The sequence below is a fragment of the Petromyzon marinus genome, chromosome 45 (assembly GCF_048934315.1).
Source record: "Petromyzon marinus isolate PM22_M1 ecotype Great Lakes invasive population chromosome 45, UKy_Petmar_22M1.pri1.0, whole genome shotgun sequence".
Taxonomy (NCBI): Eukaryota; Metazoa; Chordata; class Hyperoartia; order Petromyzontiformes; family Petromyzontidae; genus Petromyzon; species Petromyzon marinus.
The window spans coordinates 6,023,041-6,047,713 of NC_133711.1; the positions used below are offsets into that span (position 1 = coordinate 6,023,041).

Sequence of the window (24,673 nt, forward strand, 5' to 3'; positions counted from 1 at the left end):
ATGATGATGACGACCACCACGATGGCAGTAACGAAGAGGTGACACGGCTCGTCAGCAGCGCAGCTGCCCTCTCGTTGCAGAGATTTGTGGTTCGATTCCAGCGGCCGCCCTGGTTAATGCTGCGTTGCGATATTCACCGTAATCAGATTCAGAATAATTATTTCTACCGTACGAATCCGATGAGCTATATCAAGGTATTTTCTTTACAGATGTCCAGTAGGGGCAGGTCAGAACGTTGCAACAACAATACAGAAACACGATAGGAGTGCAAAGGTAAACAAATCGCTTAGCAAAAAAAACATAAGATCAGGTCCACTGATCTATCTTAGCTTCTTTTCCAGAAGCGACCTGGCCATCACAAATGATATCGCCCAATGGAAAGTGACTTATCACGTGGACATTTTTGCATCGGCAAAGGAATCTTAAATAATCTCGACGTGCGTTTGGAGTGACCTCTGATGCGCTCCATCGGGCTCGCCGTTTTCCCCCGCCGTCCCGCTGTCCGGATTGGCCGCGTTTTGAAAAACAATTACGGAGCGCAAATTGCTCAATTTTACTCGATTGAAATATATACATGGTAATCTTCGCCCCCTCCTCCTTCGAACGCTCGTCATGATCCCTGCTGAAGGAGATTAATTTAACGATAATTGTGTTCTTGTTATTGCGAGCTTCAGTGAGGCTCTCCTGTGGTGAGCAAGTGGAATAATTTCATTTTTTTTTAAGTTGACCTCGGCAATGAAAGAAGGCGCTGACGCGCAGGGAGGAATGGAGCGTGCGTGACCGGGGCCTCGAGTGGGGATGGGCATCCTTGCAGCCAAGTGCCACGGGCTCAAAGTGCCACGCAAGCACACGCGCGCTCTCTCCCTCTCGCTCTCCCTACCCAGCCCCCGCTCTCTCCTGCGCTCTCTTCTGCCCGCTCTCTCGCCCGCCCGCCCGCTCTCCCTGCAACCCACCTGTTGGCTGTACATTAACTCCCAAGTTCTCTGACCTGCGCCAGGCAGCCATTTGAGTCGCTGGCTCAACAGATGTCTAAGGAGCGTTTGTTACCAGCGCGATCTTTATGGCCAACGCAACGTCCCCCCCCCCTCCCTCCGCCCCTCTGTCTCGTGTGTGTGTGTGTGTGGGTTATTATTTCTTTCTTTAAGGGATGCTGCCGCGTGGGTGTAATGGTTAAGCACACTGGACCTGCAACCCAGAGGTCACAGGTTCGACTTGATTTTTCTTTCGACCGCACGGCAGTTGGGTACAGTGGTGCAAGTTTCTTGAGTCCGTCCCAGCAGCGTGCGAAAGGGTTGCTCGCGCGCGAGCAACTGATGGGCAGGGCTATGCACGGTGGGGTAAATTGTGGGCGCTATCTCTTCAAATTGTGTCTGGTCAGTGTGGAAGAGAAGGCCAACTACTCTTGAGCGCCCTCCAAGTGGAGTCTCTTGAACCAGCGGCGGTGTGGGTAGGGCTTGACACGTTTTTACCCGCTTTGTGGTTTTTGTATCAGCATCATCATCAGCCAGGGTCAATCCACTGCTGGGTGAAAGTGCCTCACTCCTAATCGTGGCCGCTGCTGCCTCGTTATCCACCGATGGCTCTCAAGCCCATCGGATATCAAACGCCACGTTTTGTTGCGTTTCAATTATTTAAGACATCCGAGGAGTCTTGTTACCAATCTTTCACAGCCGCAGCCGATCTCTCTCTCTCTCTCTCGTTTAATATTTCTTCGGAATTTTCTTTTTGTCTAACTCCCCAATTGTATCCCCGTCGCGCCAATCGTGGTCACGTCGCGAGACTGTTAACCCGCTCGGATCTCTCGCGCTCCTTCGCGCTGGAGAGCATCGCGCGGCAGCGGACATCGTGGAACTTCCGCTAAGATCCCTTTGCGCGTGACCTCTGGTCCGTGGGGTGCGGGGGGGGGGGAAGCACTTGTGTGTAACGTAAACCACCTTCGACGTCCACGGAACCGTGTGGGCTCTTGCCATCTTCGCTGTGACGCTATCTTCACGGCCGCTGTGCAGTCCCATCTCACGTGCTTTTTTTTTACTTTCGTTTTTGTTTCGGACTATTTCTTTCAATCTCTCGCACTCTAATGCGCACGCACGCAAGCCGCTGTCGTACGTAGTGGGGGCGTTGGCTCGCGCACCGCACACGGGCATGAACTCGTATTGTTACGTGCGCGTGGCGCAAGACCGGCGGGGGGGCGGGGGGGGGGTGGGGGGAGCGGTGATGCTCCCCGGATGGGTCGGGCTCTCGGGGCCGCGGGAGGGGGGGTGGCGGTCGTCGTGCGCTCTCGCCCGGCCGCGTGCTGCCGGCCGCTCGTTCGCTCGCCCCCTCGAATCGCCAGAGACGCGCGGAGCCAGCGTGGGCGAGCCCCATTGGTCCGCCCCGCTGCTTCAAGGTGTGGTGCGTGCGTGCGTCTCGGTCTAATTACTTTGGAGAGATTCTCTTTGGCGGCTCCTGCCGCTGTCTCTGTGCGCGCGTTCGCTCGCCAACAGCGCTTGCCCCTGAACGGTTCTGTTAAGGCTGCACGGGGAATCTTTGTCCTTGTGTGAGCGCGCTGCGCTACGAACCCCTGCGGCCTGAGTTCGATTCCCGCTCACGGCCAACACCAGTGACGATTATCTGGGTTGGTCGTGGGCCTCCACTGGGCCTCGCCGAGGTCGACTCAGGCTCAAATGAGTACCTGGTGCGATGTGTAAACGGCCACCCACCCCCTCATGTCAGCCTTCATAGGTGCTCGCTAACAGACCTTACCCTCTGTTAAGGCTATACAGGGATATTTGTCTTCATCTCAAGTCAGTTGAGCGAGTGTGCGAGTGAGCGGGCGAGCGTGTGAGCGAGGATTGTTGGGTGAGCGGGTGAGCGGGCGAGTGTGTGAGCGAGGATTGTTGGGTGAGCGGGTGAGCGGGCGAGTGTGTGAGCGAGAATCGTTGGGTGAGCGGGCGAGTGAGTGAGTGAGCGGGCGAGTGTGTGAGCGAGGATTGTTGGGTGAGCGGGTGAGTGAGTGAGCAGGTGAGGGTGTGAGCATCGAGCGTGTGAGCGAGGATCGTTGGGTGAGCGGGCGAGTGCGTGAGCGAGGATGAGCGGGCGAGCGGGCGGGCGTGTGAGCGAGGATCGTTGGGCGAGCGGGTGAGCGGGCGAGCGAGGATGAGCGGGTGAGCGGGCGAGCGAGGATGAGCGGGTGAGCGGGCGAGCGAGGATGAGCGGACGAGCGGGCGAGCGAGGATGAGCGGGCGAGCGGGTGAGAGTGTGAGCGAGGATCGTTGGGCGAGCGGGTGAGCGGGCGAGCGAGGATGAGCGGGTGAGCGGGCGAGCGAGGATGAGCGGACGAGCGGGCGAGCGAGGATGAGCGGACGAGCGGGCGAGCGAGGATGAGCGGGCGAGCGGGTGAGAGTGTGAGCGAGGATCGTTGGGTGAGCGGGCGAGCGTGTGAGCGGGTGAGCGGGCGAGCGTGTGAGCGGGCGAGCGTGTGAGCGAGGATCGTTGGGTGAGCGAGGGTGAGCGAGGGTGAGTGGGCGTTTCTCTGCATGAGATGCCGCACTTCACCTCTTGCCCCCAGCAACAGCTCCGGTGAAAACACGGACGGATGTCTGGGAGGGGGCGCGTGCTTGTGTTTGCGCGTGCGTATGCACGTGTGTGTGGGTAGTTGCGTGTGTGTGTATGCGTACGTGCGTTTGTGTACGCAATTGTAAGTGCATTCAACAAATTTAACTCGTGTTTAGCTCCGTATTTAGATCAGTATTTAGCTCAGTAGTTTGCAAAACACGAACCAAGACCATCCGCAACCAGTCCACGTATATTTTTTTGCACATTTCCTGCTTTTCGTAGTCATGTGTAGGCCCTTCATCTGGCAGTGGATAGATCACGGCTGATGATGAAAGTGTTTTTAACGGGGCAGGTGGGGTAGGGTTGGGGAGAGGGGGTGGGGGTAGTGGAGAGGAAGCGATGAAGCCGGCGACCTGAGTTCGACTCCTGGGTTCGGCTGGCCAGCGTGATAATGACGGAGTGATATCTGGACCAAGTCCCCTTTCCTTTTCGTGTAACCCGGTGCTGAAGTACGGTCAAGCGGCGGCAGAGCCCCGATGTCACTCGCCGTCACCCGCAGCTTCCGTCTTTGGTCGTAGGTTTTTGGCCGCGGAGTCGAATCGAATCCAGGATTTTGCCAGCGGTACCGTTGCCGGTACAGTCTCTCCGAACACGGCCATTAAGAATCCACCAAGGTACCCAGGCAGACCTTCCCCGAATATAAATCTTTACTTAAAAAAAAGTGGGTTTAAAAAAAATTAATAATCATGTCGACATCTGCGCATCGATTTGCCGACCCCACTTGTGGCTGGCTGCTCCACGGAGCCCGGGCCAATCGATGTCGATCACGGAGCCCACTGCCGTTCGTCGGCCCACTCGTGGAGACTCTGGCTGTGTGTGTGTCCCCCCCCCCCTTCACACTTCTCAAATCTTCTCGGCCTCTCTCCCACGCCCGATGATGGAGCCTTGTTTTATTTTTTACTTACCCCCCCCACCCACACCGAGACAAAAAAAGTAATGCAGATGCACGGCGATCTCATCGGCATGAATCTCGGGAGGCTAAGCAGCGTTGAGCCCGGTTAGTAGTGGCCGGGCAGCGGCGCCTACGGTGCACGTGGCTGCCGCTACCCCAGCCCTGTGCGGGCAGCGGTGAGGGTTGGTGGTTCGCGCGTGGATGATGTTGTGAAACTCCCCTTCCCGTGGGCGGCCGTCGAGGAAGTGCCGTTCGTGCCCTGGCTTCGCCACGAGCAGGCGGTGCAGCAAGTGGACTAATCGCCATCTGTTTCCATCCGTACGGGGGGCGGGGGGGGGAGGATAGAATGTTGCTGCGCTGGTTTTCTCCGGTGTGCTCCAGGTTTCTCCCCTCTTGTCTCAACAACTCGTGAATTGGCTACAAACTTGTTAAAATAAAAAAAACACCCAATGTAGCAGCAGCAGGAGCCCTCCTGAAAATGATTGTTGGGACCCGGTGAGGCTCCGCCGTATGAATAAACCAATCGTGTTCATTTTTACATTCTTACCTCTCCCCCTCTTTAGCGTCGCCTGTCTGCATGAAGATGCCACACTTCAGAGGGTTGTGCGCAAGGTGTAATTCCGTCTGATTGTTTTACTTGTCTTCATCTGCTGCAAGCAACAACAACAACGATGACGACGATAGCGACGAGGCTTCATTTGTTGCCGTGAACATCGAACCCAAATCCTAACCGCTTCTTATTTTGAAATGCCTTTTGCTGGCAAGCAGACTACACGTGTACCGGTGACTCCTCGGATGGTTGGTGTTCGGTCCTTGCTGGTAATTCACAGCACTTTGAAAAATACGAATAGGTTTTTAACCTTCATGGCATTAAACCAGGAGGTGTTAGGATGTTCAAACACCAAATAGATTTACCTTTTTGTAAGGAATCAAGTGACTGCATTAACCACACGCAGTACTTGTGGTGAACATGCAAACACACGCGTGGCTCTGATGATCTACGCATTGTCTTTGAAACTGATTCGCCTACACCAGAGACAGCCTTCAGTGTCAGACCACAGAACGCCAAAATGCGAACAGTCACAGAGACGATGCACGTATCGGAGCGTTCATAGCTCAGGGTGAGCAGCGGTATTGCTCTACTTGAGGGCATTGATCGGCTAGGGTTTACTTAATTTGTCTCTTGCTGTCACGATCACCATTTTTCTGCCAACGCTCTCCCCCCCCCCATCCTTTCCTCGCTCCCGTGCCGCCGAGCGAAACGAATCGCTCGGTGGCACCGCGCCGGCGCTGGGGGCGTACACGAGCAGCACGATTGGACGACGACGACGAAACTCGTCGCGTTCGTCAACAACGCCGCGGGGCCTTGAAGGGAGAATTAAAAAAAAAAGCCCCATCGAATTGGCGTGGCACCTCCGATTCGCACGGTTGGCTACGTACGGTGCGAAAGAAGTTCAACGTACGGGCGTAGCGCAGCAGATTCGGCGAAGTGTCACCAAATCGGCGAAACTTTCCCGCTCGCATCAACGGCCCTTATCTTTCCCCCACGTGATATTCCGAACTTCCCCGTCTCTTAACCCCGCCCACCGCCGCCCCCATCCTGCACAGATGTCCCATCCATCACAACCTCCTCTTGCTGATTCGCATCTTCAGCCCCCCCTTTGTTTCCTTACCACCTTCTAATCTGAAGCCTGCAAAAGTCACCAACCCGACACCCTCCGCCAGCCTGCTGTACAAGCGGGTCCCATCCATGGCAGGCTCCGTCCTCTTCCGCATTACGACAGCGGTCTCCCTCTCCTGCCGCGTTCCGTTCTCAACTTAACATTTTTTTACCCCCCTCAAGACGAGCAGCGGGACGAGAGGAGGAGGAGGAGGAGATTGAAAACGTATTTCGTTGAGATTGTGAACTCATTCCTTTAGAACTGCTTATTGTTGCGTTCAGTTTGTCGTCTTTTCCCTCCGCACCTCCTATTAGCACGGCTGGCTACCTTACGATGCGAAAGAAGTCCAGCGTATTTACATTTACATACAGGAGCGGCGGTGCAGGAAGGAGAGGAATGACCGGGCCAAGATGTCAAAGGGGATGAGAGAGGGCGGTGGTAATGATCAGGGGCGGAGCCAGGGGGGGTGACAAGGGTGACATTCTGCGTATAAGTGTACGACACTCGGTCTGGCGGACTCCGTGCAACTGCATTGTCAGAGTGTGTCACCAATCGATGGCGTCTAGTTCAACAGCCTGACTCTCTAATCATTCTTGAAATTCAAATTTGTTGAATGTCACCCCGGCCTGAAATCCTGGCTCCGCCCCTGGTAATGATGAGAGGTGAATGAAGAGAGGGAAGAGAGAAGGAAGGGGAGCGAAGGTTTTAGGAGCAAGAGAAGGCAGGAGCGAACGGGGACGTAAGCTGCAAGGAGCCTGTTGCCACAGGCGAAATGTCGGACATCGTTCGGAGCGACATGCGGCGCGACCCGAAAAACGCGTAGGAGAATTAAGCAGAACTGATTTCCTGCTCAAATGGAGCGTAGAGGCATTGTTGCTCTTCTATTCACAGCCCTGAGTCAGCGGTGGAAACTCAACATTCCTCTGGTGGGTGCGAGTCGCTCCGTAGCAAAAACCACCGTTGACTTGCCCACAGAAAGAAAGCGGTATATATTTTACCTGCCCCGGGACTGATGATTGGCCGGAGTCAACCCACAACCAGGATTTTAACTTCGCGTCGCTCCGATCGCGAACCGCTGGGCAAGAGAATTGCACGGCGAGCTCTCAACTCTGGATGTCGGTACGGTGTCTCGACCTCTAGTCGTGAACTCTCAACTCTGGGCGTGGGTCTCGACCTCTCAGTCGTGAACTCTCAACTCTGGGCGTGGGTCTCGACCTCTCAGTCGTGAACTCTCAACTCTGGGCGTGGGTCTCGACCTCTCAGTCGTGAACTCTCAACTCTGGGCGTGGGTCTCGACCTCTCAGTCGTGAACTCTCAACCCTGGGCGTGCGTCTCGACCTCTCAGTCGTGAACTCTCAACCCTGGGCATGGGTCTCGACCTCTTAGTCGTGAACTCTCAACTCTGGGCGTGGGTCTCGACCTCTCAGTCGTGAACTCTCAACCCTGGGCGTGGGTCTCGACCTCTTAGTCATGAACTCTCAACTCTGGGCGTGGGTCTCGACCTCTCAGTCATGAACTCTCAACCCTGGGCATGGGTCTCGACCTCTTAGTCGTGAACTCTCAACTCTGGGCGTGGGTCTTGACCTCTTAGTCGTGAACTCTCAACTCTGGGCGTGGGTCTCGACCTCTTAGTCGTGAACTCTCAACTCTGGGCGTGGGTCTCGACCTCTCATTCGTGAACTCTCAACTCTGGGCGTGGGTCTCGACCTCTCAGTCGTGAACTCTCAATTCTGGGCGTGGGTCTTGACCTCTTAGTCGTGAACTCTCAACTCTGGGCGTGGGTCTCGACCTCTCAGTCGTGAACTCTCAACTCTGAGCGTGACTGAGCATCTCGACCTCTTAGTCGTGAACTCTCAACTCTGAGCGTGGGTCTCAACGTCTCAGTCGTGAACTTTCAACTCTGAGCGTGGGTCTCGACCTCTCAGTCGTGAACTCTCAACTCTGAGCGTGGCTGATCGTCTCGACCTCTTAGTCGTGAACTCTCAACTCTGAGCGTGGGTCTCAACGTCTCAGTCGTGAACTCTCAACTCTGAGCGTGGGTCTCGACCTCTCAGTCGTGAACTCTCAACTCTGAGCGTGGCTGAGCGTCTCGACCTCTTAGTCGTGAACTCTCAACTCTGAGCGTGGGTCTCAACGTCTCAGTCGTGAACTCTCAACTCTGAGCGTGGGTCTCGACCTCTCAGTCGTGAACTCTCAACTCTGAGCGTGGCTGAGCGTCTCGACCTCTTAGTCGTGAACTTTCAACTCTGAGCGTGGGTCTCGACCTCTCAGTCGTGAACTCTCAACTCTGAGCGTGGCTGAGCGTCTCGACCTCTCAGTCGTGAACTCTCAACTCTGAGCGTGGCTGAGCGTCTCGACCTCTCGTCGTGAACTCCCGCCGCGCGCGTCGTCGATGAAGGTCGGCGTCAGCTCCTGCAAAGTTGAGCCTCTTGAGACTCGCCCATTGGACTGGATTGTCTGGTTTGTTGTTGTTCCAGGAAGCTGCTGCTGCTGCCTCCGAGTTGTGGCGTGGGGGGGGGGTGGCGGCGTGGGGGTGGGGGGGTGAGCAGAGGAAGAGTTTGCGAATTTTTAGTGGGGTTTTTTTTCGTCCGCAGTCCAAACACTCCTGTTTTTTGCACCACCGCACGTCCAAAGCGCCCGTGCATGCGTGCGGTGGCCCGGTCCAGTGAGCTCATTCGACCCTCGGCGTGCACCTAGCCTGGCACGAGCACTGCAGCGAGGTTACCGAGCGGTGTGAACGAGCGGGCACCGTTGCCGTGGTCGTTGGCGGGCGGTTTGTGGACGGCGAAAGGAAGATCCTGGGTCTTTGCGTGGCCCTCGTGTGAGTTTTCCGTGGCCGGTGTGCGTGCGAGTGTCATTAGCGGGAAAACACGGAATTAAAATAGAATTTGGCGCAGCATTGCATTGCAGGGACCCTCCTGAATAGAAGTCTTGAGACTCGCCAACTTGTCCTGAATGACCAACATAATTACCACCAGCAGCAGCAGCAGCGGCAGCAGCGGCAGCAATGGCGGGGGTTATATGTGCTCGCCCTGGGCCTCCCCCTAGGTCGACTTGGCCTAAAGTAGGTACTGTACCCGGTGCAATGTTTAAACGTCAGCAACTGAGGCAGCTTGGAGTGGTGCTGGCCACACTACCCTCCCTTGTGTCACTGTGTCACCGTGTCGACGTTCATAGGTGCTGCTCGCTAACAGCACTTGTCCCAACAGTCTGTTGAGGTTATATGGGGGGGTCTTTGTGTGTGTGTGTGCGCGCGCGTGCGCACGCACTGATGAATTGCATGTACGTGTGTGCGCGTAATTGTTGGTGTAACCTAAAGCCGATGTTTTACACCAAGTCAGTTTGATTAATCATCTTGAGCAAAAAACCCGAAGCCTACCACTGGGGAGATGCACACACACACACGCTGCTGGCCTTGATAATCCACTTTTGGATCAGGGACACCCCACACACAGACCCACAGACTCACGCACAGACCCATAGACTCACACACAGACCCATAGACTCACGCACAGACCAATAGACTCACACACAGACCCATAGACTCACACACAGACCCATAGACTCACACACAGACCCATAGACTCACACACAGACCCATAGACTCACGCACAGACCCATAGACTCACGCACAGACCCATAGACTCACACACAGACCCATAGACTCACGCACAGACCCATAGACTCACACACAGACCCATAGACTCACACACAGACCCATAGACTCACGCACAGACCAATAGACTCACACACAGGCCCATAGACTCACACACAGACCCATAGACTCACGCACAGACCCATAGACTCACACACATACCCATAGACTCACACACAGACCCATAGACTCACGCACAGACCCATAGACTCGCACACAGACCCATAGACTCGCACACAGACCCATAGACTCACACACAGACCCATAGACTCACGCACAGACCAATAGACTCACACACAGACCCATAGACTCGCACACAGACCCATAGACTCACACACAGACCCATAGACTCACACACAGATCCATAGACTCACACACAGACCCATAAACTCACACACAGACCCATAGACTCACACATAGACCCATAGACTCACGCACAGACCAATAGACTCACGAAAGAACCCATAGACTCACGCACAGACCCATAGACTCACAGACCCATAGACTCACGCACAGACCCATAGACTCGCACACAGACCCTTAGACTCGCACACAGACCCATAGACTCACGCACAGACCCATAGACTCACGCACAGACCCATAGACTCACGCACAGACCCATAGACTCACACACAGACCCATAGACTCACACACAGACCCATAGACTCACACAGAGACCCATAGACTCGCACACAGACCCATAGACTCACGCACAGACCAATAGACTCACACACAGACCCATAGACTCGCACACAGACCCATAGACTCACACACAGACCCATAGACTCACACACAGATCCATAGACTCACACACAGACCCATAAACTCACACACAGACCCATAGACTCACACATAGACCCATAGACTCACGCACAGACCAATAGACTCACGAAAGAACCCATAGACTCACGCACAGACCCATAGACTCACAGACCCATAGACTCACGCACAGACCCATAGACTCACACAGAGACCCATAAACTCTAACCCCTCACCCTTGGCCAAACCTCACCCAGTCCCCGCTAACATTGGCACTGCTTTGCCCAGCTCCGACTGTGTTTAGTTTTGCATTTCTTTGCCCCCTTTCGGGGGTCGATAAGACACAAAATCCGCGACCACAGCCCGGATCACGTGCGCACGCTCGCGCGTTCTAAATCCGAAACTGGTTGTGGTGGTGGTGGCAGCGGTCGCGTCAGGGGTGGCGATCAGGATGGCGATGGCGGTGGTGGTTGCGATGATGCACACGCTCTGGATCTGAGATGGTGCGGGGGTGGGGGGGTTGAGGGGATGGCGGGTCACACACAGATGGAGTTAGCGAGTCGCGATCTGAGTTCTTCCTGAGAGCGTTGGGGGCGGGGGGGGAGGGTCGAGGCGCTGGCGGTGGGCGCGTCAGCCGTGATCGGTCCACTGCTGGACGGAACGACGGCGTGTGTGTCCCCCCAGGCAGTCACAGTCTCTCACGGGCGGTGCGACCCACCGCCTAGCTCCTGCGTAGACGCTGGTGCAGTGCAATAAATGAAACCGGCCCTCTGCGTGCCGCGAATCCGTACGAAGACGCCACAATGCGTCTTCGCCAACGGGGCACTTAACTTTCTTATTCCACTTACACCTATGGGCTTGAGCCGCACGCAAAGAACTCTGGACGTGTTTTTTTCCCTCTTTGTGGGGGGGGGGGTCTCATCAGCAAGCAAAGCCTGACGAGCAGTAGCTTGCTTCGTGATGTACGCCGCTTTGTCAAATCCGCTGCTGGTCGAAAGCCTCTCCCCCCCCCCCATCACTGTCTTTCACGGGGGAGGGGGGGGGGTGCTTGTTTGACCACCTTACTCCACCGGAATATTTACCACCCTCCCGCCCTCCATTTCCCGGATCATCATGGGAAGAGGGGGGAGGCCTCGCGTGCAGCAGTGGATCGGCACGGCAGGGGCTAGCCGTAGCCGTGCACGGCAGGGTCTAGCCGTGCACGGCAGGGGCTAGCCGTGCACGGCAGGGGCTAGCCGTGCACGGCAGGGGCTAATCGTGCACGGCAGGGGCTAGTCGTGCACGGCAGGGGCTAGTCGTGCACGGCAAGGGGCAAGGGGCTAGCCGTGCACGTCAAGGGTTAGCCGTGCACGGCAGGGGCTAGTCGTGCACGGCAGGGGCTAGTCGTGCACGGCAGGGGCTAGCCGTGCACGGCAAGGGTTAGCCGTGCACGGGCGCGCTCTGAGTAGTCTATGTCGGGCTCTTTGTGCGCGTGAGTTTGAAGACTCCCCGCGTCCTTCTCCTCCTGCCCGCATGCCGCGTGTCTCTGTCTCTCTCTCTCTCCCATTTCCTGCCACAGCTGTCACCCCTCATCTCTGCCTGTCCCAGAGCCCACAGTGCACCAAGTCCGTTTAGAAATCCTTGGAAGCCTCTCCCACCCCCTCCCACCCGCCCATCCACCCCACCCACCCCATCCACCCCACCCACCCCAACCACCCCACCCACCATCTCCTCACCTCCCCCCACCCTTCCCCCCACCCACTCCATCCTTCCCCTCTTGCCCGCAAAAATCCGCTCCGTCCTGACCCCCACTCACCCCCCCCACTCCCCCAGCCCTTCACTAAAACCATCTCGCCGGTATCGGTTCTCGGGTCGCCACGGTGTCCGACGTTTCGCCACCCCCCCTCCCCACACGCTTGTGGGAACTTCTGTTCTAAGCGAACGGATTGGACGGTGGAGGTGTGTGGGGGGGGGGGGATGGGGAAGCGTCTGCATCCACTTTGCCGAACAGCGCGCGGGCACGGCCACGTCGGAGCGAGAGAGGGGGAGGCGCACAGCGGCACAACCGCCGGGCAATCCTTGCCATGGCGGTGTAGCCCCTTACGGTTGACGTCGAGGTGGGTGGCGGTGATGGCGGTGATGGTTGTGAAGTTGGCACGGTAGGGGACACAGGTGGTGCGTCGGCCAGTCGTCTCAGTCAGTCGACCCGTGGTACCTGGGTCTGTCTGCCCCGTGACCTCCTGCCGGCGGGCGTTCGACACTTCACGTGGCCTCACAGTGCACGTGGCCTGGCACGAGCGTCGTGGTGACGTCGCCGCCGCTTAGTGGCGAACGGCGGTTGTTGTTGTTGTTGGTGGTGGTGGTGGTTATGACGGTGATGAGATGGTTGATGCTGAGATGGGCCCCGTGTTGGAGTTGCGCCCTAGGCTGTGGTTGGGGTTTGTAGCGGCGATGGTGGCTCAACGGGCGGGGGGAGGAGCTGCCGCAGATTTTTAATTGCCCCCCCCCCCCGCCCCCCTTGTTGCTTGCGTTACGGTGCCCTGGCTGAAGTGAGGTCGTGGGCTTGGGGGAGAGGATATGGGATGAGAATGGGGCAAGGCACTCATGCGCAGCAGCTCGCACACACACACGTGCACATGCTCGCTCACACACTCGCTCGCGCACACACGTGTGTACACACTCCCTCAAACACACACACGCTCACACACACACACACGCTCGCTCACACACACACACGTGCACATGCTCGCTCACACACTCGCTCGCGCACACACGTGTGTACACGCTCGCTCACACACACACACGCACCATCATGTGTGCGCACCCGTTTTGTTCGTTAATTCTGACGCTGTTTGGCACTTGCACTATTGTATGCAGGTGTGTTCCACCCTATTGGGAATCCTCCTCCGACACCCGCACGCGCATGCACGCACACGCACGCACACTGGCAAACATGGCTTTACAGACTTAAAGACAAAGATCCTCCGTGTAGCCTTCAACAGGCTGCTGGGGAAAGTGCTGTAAGCGAGTCGCACTGAGGGGGGTGGTATGGCCAGCATCACTCCCGGCCACCTTTGTCTCCTTAGTGGCGATGTTTACACATCACAACAGGTCGTTATTTGAGGCTGAGTCGACCTAGTGGAGGCCCAGTACCGGTTTGGATATTTGTCGCTGATGTTGGCTGTCAGTGGGATTGGAACTCAGGTCACCGGGTTCGTAGCACAGTGCGCTAGGTACACAACACAGACAAAGATCTCCCGTGTAGCCTTGAACAAGCTGAGCAAGTGATGTTGGCGAGCTCCTGTGAAGGCCGCCACGGCACACGAGGGGGTGGGTGGCCAGCACTACGCCCGGCCGCCTTTGTCACCCCGGTGACGATGTTTACACACCGCACCAGGTACTCGTTTTTAGGCCGAGTCGATCTAGGCTAGGCCCCAGGCCCGGTTCAGACATTCGTCACCGATGTTGGCCGTGAGCGGGAATCGAACTCCGGTCTCTGGGTTCGTAGCGCTAACCGCTCCACTGCTTCACGCGCGCTGCGCTCTGCCACTCACTCACTCGCTATCCGGTCAGGTGGCCATGCGGTTAGTGCGCCCCCCGGCTCACAAAGAGGAAGGTCATAAGTTCAAATCCTGGCCAGGGCTTGCTTGACTTGACCCATCATCTTGACGGGCTATAAAATACATACCGCGTGTTTCTTTTTTGGGGGGGGGAAGACGTCAACGACTGTTGTTCTGCCCAGACGTCGATTCTGATGCCAGTAGTGGGAACGCGGCGTTTCCACTGCTGGCTGAGCTTTGTGTGTCGCCGATTGCCCATTGCAAGCGTGGAGGTGTAAGACGGCACAGATCCCGCATCGTGCACGCACGCGTGTACGTTGAGCCTCTTTCGCACCGTACGTGGCGAACCGTGCTAATCGGAGGTGCGCGGAAAGGACGTCAAACTAAACGCAAAAAAGCAGTTCTAGAGAAGTAAATTAATGTAGGGGGGCACGTGCTGCGAGCGAGCACCTATTAAGGCAAGTCACACACTGACGCACGCTCATTCACACTCGCTCATTCGCACTCGCACAACAACAACAACAAACAGCTGCCTATTACCAACACACCTGAAGACGACCGTTTGAGTTATGGTCGAAACGTCGTGAGAATTTTTTATTGTTTTATATATATTTTATTATTTTGTTGTTTCCCTTCAACGTGACTTTACCGAAAAAACTAAGAATATGAATTACTGCAGTCACGAAAGCTTTAAATCAAAATTTAAACAGCTGCCTCTTCATGGCGGTGACATCACCAAAGTGCTCGTGGCAGGCTAGGTGCGCTTTGAGGCAGAGTGACGTGTCGGTAGCTCTCCGGCAGGAGGTCAAAGTGCACGCTCGCGCTCACTTGCGGCGCACATTCACACAAACACGCTCTCACGCACACGTTCTCGCTCACACGCTTACTCTCTCTCACGCTCACTCTCCCGCACGCTCATTCCCACGATGTCGCACACCCGCCAATCGCAGAAACGCTACGTTGCGTTTGCAGCTCTCCGCGCTACGTGTCGCTGCAGGGATTGCGCTTGTCGCTCGCTTCTTGTTTGCGAGCGTTGCACGCTCCGTGGAATGTGCCTCTGCTGCTCGCCGTTGCAGCGTTATCTCCAGCGCGCACGCGTATCCTGCCCGCACCGGCTTGCACATCCCACCCCGCGTGCGCCCGCGCTTTCACCTTGCGGGCTCCTCTCTGATTTACAGCCCAAACTACCTGCATACCTGCCTGCCTGCCTGCTTAGCTACCCGCCCACCTACCTACCTACCCACCAACCCACCTACACACTCACATTCCCACCCACTATCCTACCCACCCGCCAGTCCTCCACGTTGGTGTGACTAAGACAGGCCTAGCCGTTGAGGACGGAACTACACACTCAACTACCCATCCACCCTCCTACCTGGCAACAAACCCACCCACCTACCTGCTTACCTGCCCACTGACTAGGCACTCTGCCTACCAGCCTACCTTACCTGGCCACCTACCGACCTGCTGCCTGCTTACCGATCTGCCGACTGACTTGCTTGCCTAGCTGAACACAAAGCTGGCTGGCAACCTTCACGTGCAGCTACTTAACTGCCTGCCTAACCATCCACATACCAACTGTCTTGCCTACCTCCTTACAAACCAACGTATTGAGAGACCACCAAAACTATTTACCTATCTTCCAATTGACCCACACTGTCCACCTACCCACCCACCCGCCCAACTTGCATGTCTACCTACCACCTACCCACTGCCTTGCCTGACTAACGAACGTCACGAGAAGCCGGGTAGCGTGTTTGTTCCGTGGTGCCCACACGCCAATGCGTCAAATATGCAACTTGCTTCGCGTGAAACTCAATACATTTGTTGCCAACGCTGTGGCGATAAAAGGGAAGAAAGGGAAAAATATATAATGGCGGAATGGGCGACGTTTAGGGCAATCGCCCTTCCATGTGCCAGCAGCCTACTTGCCGTACTACCCACACTGCCATCGGCCTTCGTTGATTACCCCCCTTCATATTCTCAGAGTCTATCGACAACGGCCCCCCGTGTAGCCTAGACGAACCGTTGGCAAGCGTCATTCGCGAGCACCTATAAAGGTTGGTACGGCGCTGTGGCCAGACCCCGTGCCCGGCCGCCTTTGTCTCCCTCAGTGCCGATGCTTTGCACACACCATACTAGGTACAGTACTCATTTAATGCTGAGCCGGCCTGGCGGAGGGGACAGGCCCCGGACTGTTTCGGATCTCGCGCTCCACCGGCGTTAGCCTTGGCTGGGAGTCAAACACAGGTCGCTGGATGTCGGTCCGAGTGCAAGTGCGCTAACCTCTGCGCCACCACTCCCCGCTGCCGGACTATCGCACACAGTGATCTCTGCACGATCCGCCAACTCCCTCCTTACCCCCCCCCCCCTCCCCCTCAACAAGCCCCACCCATCCACCGACAAAACACGGGGTACAGCGCCACCATCACCACCACGACGGCCGTCACCATCACCACGCGCGGTGATGGGCGCTAATAGGCGCTCGCTAACCAGCAACAGCAGCGAGGAGCTGCGACGCGAGCGGCTTCAAACAAGGGGGCCCTTTGTCTCCGGTGCGAGTGTGCCAAGTGCACGCGTGCACACACACGAGAGCGCGTGTACTATCGCCAAAGCCCATATGCTTCCTGCCGTCTCCGTCTGGCTTAGATATCGCGTCCCGGCAAAGATTTCAGCAGCTGAAACCCCATTTCAGCATTCTCTCTCTTACCACCAACTGATCGCTCTCATCACCCGTCCTGACCCCCTCCTCCTCCTCCCGACCAAACTACCCCCCCCCCCCCCGCCGCCGCATCTCACACCCCCAGCTTCATCCCAACTCCCCATGTCCCCCCCCTCCCCCCACCGCTCTCTCTAAGTTTGAAATCGTGAATTGCTCCGTTAGCGATCCGTCCGTCTGCCCGCCTGTCGCTCCGTCACAGTCACTCTCTTGTCCGCCTTTAGTCTGTCGCTCTGTCGCAGTGTCTGTCTCGGCTGTCGGTCTGTCTCCCTCTTGGTTTGTTCCGTCCATCTGTCCGTTCAGCTCTCTGTCCATCTGTACGCCTGCCCGTCGGTCAGTCTGTCTGTCTCTCTGTTGGTTTGGAACGTCTATCTGTCTGTTCATCTCTCTGTCCATCTCCACGCCTGACCGTCGGTCAGTCTGTCTGTCTCTCTGTTGGTTTGACAGTCCATCTGTCTGTTCATCTCTCTGTCCATCTCTACGCCTGCCCGTCGGTCAGTCTGTCTCTCTCTCTGTTGGTTTGACCGTCCATCTGTCCGTTCATCTCTCTGTCCATCTCTACGCCTGCCCGTCGGTCAGTCTGTCTGTCTCTCTGTTGGTTTGACCGTCCATCTGTCCGTTCATCTCTCTGTCCATCTCTACGCCTGCCCGTCGGTCAGTCTGTCTGTCTCTCTGTTGGTTTGACCGTCTATCTGTCTGTTCATCTCTCTGTCCATCATAATGTCTGCCCGTCTGTCCGTCCACCGGTCTGTCTGTCGATCCATCTGTCAAGTGCATTTCACGAAGGACGCTGGGCCGCGATGACCAGTACAAGGTGATCCCAATACGAACGAAACCTCTCGTGTGAAGTTGCGTTTGCTCTTAGCGACTTACTCGAGAGCAAACCGGACGCATTGATCAAAGAGTTCGCTCGAACTCGGCGATAATAGAAAAAAACACATTCTCGTTGTGCGGCTTGGAACGCAACGTTGTTATTGCTAATTTAAATTAAAAGTTGCATCGTGGAAAGTATTTCGGAATCCATGCACATGCGCGCTTATTCGTCTTTGTTTTAGCGCACACCAGGTGTTATAGGCTATAGATTTGCAAGGATCGCGTGGTGGACACCAGAGGGCAGTGCAGTACGTTCCAAGGTTGTACTGCGCTTCTATGCTCTGACATCTTTGCTCCCTACCTTCGCCATCCTGCTACTGACTAGCATGGCGACGTATGGGTAAAATAATAACAAAAAACCTCAGAACCCGCACGGAGTTGTGAGTGGATGGGCAAAAATGCACACGCACCCCTCCATGTTGAGGAGGACTTCCGCCTCATCCACCACCACTGTGTTCAGCCAACACACTGCAGGTCACAACAACACACTCGCTCCGTCACTCACCTAACCACTCACCCACCCACTCGCACACTCACCACACTGCAGGTCACAACAACACTCGCTCAGTCACTCGTCTAACCACTCACCCACCCGCCCGCTCACCACATTGCAGGTTACAACAACACACTCGCTCCGTCACTCACCTAACCACTCACCCACCCACCCACTTGCCCGCTCACCACACTGCAGGTCACAACAACACACTCGCTCCGTCACTCACCTAACCACTCGCCTACCCACTCGCCCACTCACCACATTGCAGGTCACAACAACACACTCGCTCCATCACTCACCTAACCACTCGCCTACCCGCCCGCTCACCACACTGCAGGTTACAACAACATTCGCTCAGTCACTCGCCTAACCACTCACCCACCCCTCCACTCACCACACTGCAGGTCACAACAACACACTCGCTCAGTCACTCACCTAACCACTCACCCACCCACTCACCCACCCACTCGCACACTCACCACACTGCAGATCACAACAACACACTCGCTCCGTCACTCACCTAACCACTCACCCACCCACTCGCCCACTCACCACACTGCAGGTCACAACAACGCACTCGCTCAGTCACTCGCCTAACCACTCACCCACTCGCCCGCTCACCACACTGCAGGTCACAACAACACACTCGCTCCGTCACTCACCTAACCACTCACCCACCCGCCCGCTCACCACACTGACGGTTACAACAACACACTCGCTCAGTCACTCACTTAACCACTCACCCACCCACTCGCACACTCACCACACTGCAGATCACAACAACACACTCGCTCCGTCACTCACCTAACCACTCACCCACCCACTCGCCCACTCACCACACTGCAGGTCACAACAACGCACTCGCTCAGTCACTCGCCTAACCACTCACCCACTCGCCCGCTCACCACACTGCAGGTCACAACAACACACTCGCTCCGTCACTCACCTAACCACTCACCCACCCGCCCGCTCACCACACTGACGGTTACAACAACACACTCGCTCAGTCACTCACTTAACCACTCACCCACCCACTCACCCACTCACCACACTGCAGGTCACAACAACACACTCGCTCAGTCACTCGCCTAACCACTCACCCGCCAACCCATCCGCCCGCCCGCCCGCCTGCCTGCCCGCTCACCACACTGCAGGTCACAACACTTATCTTTTCCCCGTCTTCCCCACGCACTGCTCTACTTTGGAATTCCCTCCTCACACCCACCATCATCACCATTAAGATTTCTCCAGGATGAATAAAGATTCTGATTCTGATCATCGTCTCTTCCCCCACCCCACCTCCAAGCCCACGCAACACAACAACCTTGTGCTCAATTCACGAAACGCGATCCGCTACAACTTTTGGACGGTGCTCTTTGCCCGCTGGCCGCTCGACGTTTCGAGACTTGGTGGGGGGGGGGCGGGGGTGGAGGGCGCGCGCTTGTGATAATTAGCCGCGGCGGGGCGAGGGTGGCGCGTACCGTGAAGCGCTTTCACCAAGCGGTACGCTTGTGCGCCCAGAATTACCTCGGGAGGGGGGGGGGGCGCCCTCCTTGGAGAAGAAGTGTGATGGGAAAACGAACGCCCCTCCGCCCTCCCCCGCCACCCTGGCCACCGTGCATGTCCCAACGCTTCCTGGCCGCTGCGTGATGGCTGCTGCGCGTTGACGGAGTCTGCCACGCGGTCGGGGAAAAAGCGGCGCGTTGTTCGTTGCGGGGAGGGAGCGAGAGAGCGAGAGAGCGAGGGTTTATAGTTCGTCGCCCTTCCCCTCTGCTCCTGCTGCTGCTCCTGTGCCACTCCTTTCTAGGGCAGCGTTAGTTTTGCTGTAACGGAATTAGCATTTCACTCTCCTCTCCTCCATGCACTCTCCTACCTCTCCCCTCTCATCTCACTCTCCTCTCCTCCACGCACTCTCCTACCTCTCATCTCACTCTCCTCTCCTCCATGCACTCTCCTACCTCTCCCCTCTCATCTCACTTTACTCCATGCACTCTACTACCGCTCATCTCACTCTCCTCTCCTCCATGCACTCCACTACCTCTCATCTCACTCTCCTCTCCTCCACGCACTCTCCTACCTCTCCCCTCTCATCTAACTCTACTCCACGCACTCTCCTACCTCTCCCCTCTCATCTCATTCTACTCCCCTCCAAGCACTCTGCTACCTCTCCCCTCTCATCTCACTCTACACCCCTCCACGCACTCTCCTACCTCTCCCCTCTCATCTCACTCCACTCCCCTCCACGCACTCTCCTACCTCTCCCCTCTCATCTCACTTTACTCCACGCACTCCCCTACCGCTCCCCTCTCATCTCACTCCATGCACTCTCCTTTTCTCTCACTTCTCATCTCACTCTGCTCTCTCCGCTCCAGCGACCGGTGGCTTCCTGTTGAAGCCACCGGTCGTCCTTGACTCGGCGGGTGTTCGCTCATTCTCCTCTGTTGTCTGGAATTCACCTTCCCTCAGTCATCCATGCTGCCGACTCCTTGTTTCAAGTCCAGGCTCAAGGCCTTCCACAATATTTTTCTGTGCCCACGGCTGACCGCCTCTCTCCATGAGCAAAAAAACGCCTCGCCGTTTCTTTGCAGCGTCTTAAGATGTGATCACATCCAAATGCTATTCAAGTACACGACGGAGTAGCTTGTTGGTATTGTGCGACGAAGACGACGACGATGATGGTGATGATGATACAAGTGATGATGTTGATGATGGCAGGGATACGGGTAATGTTTGTGATGTCAGTGACGCTATTAAAAGTGATGATGATGATGGCGGTGACGATGATTATACCACTGAGGCGAAACAACATTAAGCGTGACGCGTTTAGAGTGCTTTTGCAAATGCTCGCCACACCTTCATCATTCGGCGCTTAATAGGCGCTCGCTTCCCATGGGACGCAGCCCACCCAGCGTGTTAACGACCTCGCCTGGTGGACAGGAGGTCGCGGGTTCGATCCTGACCGTGGCACCTGCTGTATATTTGGAGTTGGCGTGCTCTCCACGTGGTTGCGTGGATTCTTCTCCGGGTCCTCCGGTTTTTCCCCCGACGTTTGGAATCGACGTCACGCGTTTAGAGTATTTGGCTGCTGCTATAAACAATAAGCCCTCTTCGGTGAGCTCTCATTGGTGGCCAGGTCGATTATTGTAAAAGAGCCACATAGCTCAGTGGGGCCTTACCTGGTAAAAAAATAAAAAATAGTTTCCTGTTTAGTTTTGTGCGTGTGACCCCACCGGGTCGTCGTGTGCCAGCGCCGTGCCAAACGTGCCCCTGGCGTCGCACCGTGGCGCTCCGTGGACGGCCCCCTGTGCCAACGTCACCGCACGTTGCCGTTAAACCGGGGGACAGCGCTCGCGAACTCTGAACCCCCCCCCAAGCAAGCGCAGCGTCTGAACGTGGACTTTGTCTCCGCTTTCGGGAGCGAGGGCGGCCTCCGAGCCCAATCTGAGCGGGCCATCGTTTTAAGCACGGTCTGTTCTCCCATATATACCGTGAATTGGGGGGGGGGGGGGGGGCACGTGACGCGATGAATGTATCTTATTATAACGCGGATGCGAATCGGATACATGCAACGCGATCTAGCGAACGGAACTAAGTCGCGCGCGAGTAGGGATACGCGGGTCGTGCACGCTGGCCTCGGCGTAGCGTCGTCGCACGAGTCAGCGGGATGCTGCTGGATGCTTCTAGGTGCTACCCCGCGCACGTCGCCTCGTTCTTCGCTCAGCCTGAGAACGCATCTCGCGAGTTACCGCGGACTGTGCTTTACCACCCCTACGTCGTACAGATAAATTACTCATTGTCGCGCGATTTTTCCACAACGAGGTGTTCGTCAGGGAACGCAGCAACTGACGCGTTACAGGAGAACGCCCCGTACTTTTTGGTCTCGCGCGTCTTCCTCGCATTTTACTTCCAGGCGTGCGCGTCCGTCCGTCCGTCCATCCTTGCGGCCGTACGTTGTTCCGGTCTACGATACAAAATCGCCCGTCGGGTCTGCCCCGGGCTCGTCAAAATCTCATGAATCCTCGCTCGTCGCGTGGATGGGGAGGACTGCACAGGAATTCCGGCCGTTGTTGTAGGCTTGTGGCTGCTGCGAGCTGTCCAGGATTTAGCAGCAGTAACAGCGATGGATTCTTACATCGATCTCAGAATCAGAATATTTATGTACACTGGAGGAATCCGATGAGCTATAAAGCTCTTTTTCACGGATGTCCAGTCAGGGCATGGGGTAAGAACGTTACAACAACAAACGGTACCGAAGACACCACGTGATAGTCGTGCAAAGTACAAGAAAGGTCGACAAATCGCGCAAACATGGAAACAAAAACAACACGAGACCATCCACATCCTACCAGGCAAAGCCCACTGAGGTATTAACTTATTTTTCAGAAGCAACTTGGCCACAAAGTGGCCCATCACTTGTACATTTATCGCACCAAATAATCTTAACTAATCTCAGTGCACGTTTCTAAATGTGGAGGGAACAAACCGGAGGATGCGGAGGGAAAAAAAAACCCCCAACGTTACCACGGGGGAGAGAGACACGACCAGACTTTAAATATACAGCAGCAGGCGTCAGGGTTGAGATCGAACCCCCGACCTCCTGCACACCGGGCGAGGCAGTTAACATCTCCTAGCCACTGTGATGATGATGAGAGAGAGAGACACGACCAGACTTTAAATATACAGCAGCAGCAGCAGGCGTCAGGGTCGAGATCGAACCCCCGACCTCCTGCACACCGGGCGAGGCAGTTAACATCTCCTAGCCACCCTGATGATGATGAGAGAGAGAGAGACACGACCAGACTTTAAATATACAGCAGCAGCAGCAGCAGGCGTCAGGGTCGAGATCGAACCCACGACCTCCTGTATACCAGGCGAGGTAGTTAACATCTCCTAGCCACCCTGATGATGATGAGAGAGAGAGAGACACGACCAGACTTTAAATATACAGCAGCAGCAGCAGGCGTCAGGATCGAGATTGAACCCCCGACCTCCTGCACACCAGGCGAGGCAGTTAACATCACAGCTATTCAATGCTAAATCCTCTTGTTTGATTTGTACTAGGTGCCTCTGTTGATGTGTAGGCTTTGACTTTAACATAGCTATTTCTGTGACCAGTCACAAGCTAAATCCCTCAGCTATTTCAATGATAAATTCGCCTGTTTGATATGTTAACCCCTTTGTCAAGGTGCCTCTCTTCTGCTCTCAACCAGCTTAAAAGACGCTACGAATCTTAGCAGCGTTCATTGGAGCTCTGTCGTCCCGACAGTTTTTTGTTCCTTCACCTGAAGAAGGCCGCTTGTGTTGTGGCCGAAACGTCGTGAGAATTTTATTGTTTTTTATTTTATTATTTTATTCTAATTCTACGTGACTTTACCGAAAGAACCAAAGAAGAAGCACCACGGAGCTTTTTAAGTTGGTTGTGTGTTCATCCCCCCGTTGTGTAGTGTGCTGTTTTTGTTGTTACTTATGGTTTTGTTGTTGTTTGGTTGTCGTTTTGTTGTTGTTATTTTTGTTCATCGTCCAGCTGCCAAGCAGGGGCCAAACTTTCCATTCGTGGAATGTGGCGGTGGGGGGATCAGAGATCATAACGGGATTGTCGCGTTGCGGGAGCAGTAGATGGAGCAAGGCTGCTGCTGCTGCTGATGATTATTATTGTTATTTACTTCACTGCGACCACAGCGAGAGCGCATCGGGGCCGGGTCAAACAAATCTAATACGGTTGCACGCACGGTGCGAAGTGACAATAGACAAACGACTGGCGGCGTAAAAATTATGGGCGGTGGGGGGGGAAACTAAAATTAATTCAACACATTTGTGGGTAACAGCCCTTCTTCATGGCACACGCAGAGGGGGCGGAGAGGCGGAGTGGAGGATGGTTGGAAGCTGGACTTGTTATACCATTGGAGCCTAAATCATAAACTGTTTCCTGATGCCCGCAATGTTGCCTATTATATTTACTTGAATTTCTGTGGCCTACGGCTGTCTTAATTTAGCTCCTGCTTACGAAAGAAACCTGAACTCTATTGTATGTAGGGCGTGTAGGCATATATGCCTCACCATATCTGGGCGGGTTGATCCACTTTCTATAACTCTGTGATTCAGGCCTTCTGAAGGCTCTCCTGTCATTTAGTTGATGGACAAACGGAACGCCGGGCTTTTGTAATAGATATTTTTGTTTCCTTTTAAGGACCCACACGCGGAGAGTTGTTTTTGACAAACGCGTTGAGTTGTTGTTAAACTTTGGCTGTGCACCTTTTGCCAACGCGGCAGCGGCATCGCCAAATGATCCATCCGTAAATGAATACGAGGGCATTTTAAGTGGCGCCCCCGGTGACAACCGCCCTACGGCGGAGATGGGGTGATGAAATTGGACGGTGCGCACGGGTGCTATGGGTGGGTCGGTCGCGCTCGTCACACACAAGTGCTCGCCACAAATGAACCAAAATAACTTGATCCCGTCAAGGAGCAATAATGAACCATCATCA

At 55.6% G+C, this 24,673-nt stretch overlaps 1 protein-coding gene and 1 long non-coding RNA gene across 6 annotated transcripts in view; one reads left to right on the forward strand and one right to left on the reverse strand.

Annotated features, from left to right (window-relative positions):
- Positions 1 to 24,673, forward strand: part of LOC116952115 (uncharacterized) — a 108,035-nt gene that overhangs the window by 41,907 nt on the left and 41,455 nt on the right. The window lies entirely within an intron of this gene.
- LOC142930912 (uncharacterized) lies at positions 3,529 to 6,280 on the reverse strand. The gene is made up of 3 exons (XR_012946894.1): positions 6,160 to 6,280; positions 5,034 to 5,136; positions 3,529 to 4,792 (listed from the first exon to the last, which is right to left on the reverse strand). It is a non-coding gene; the product is annotated as an uncharacterized LOC142930912 (long non-coding RNA).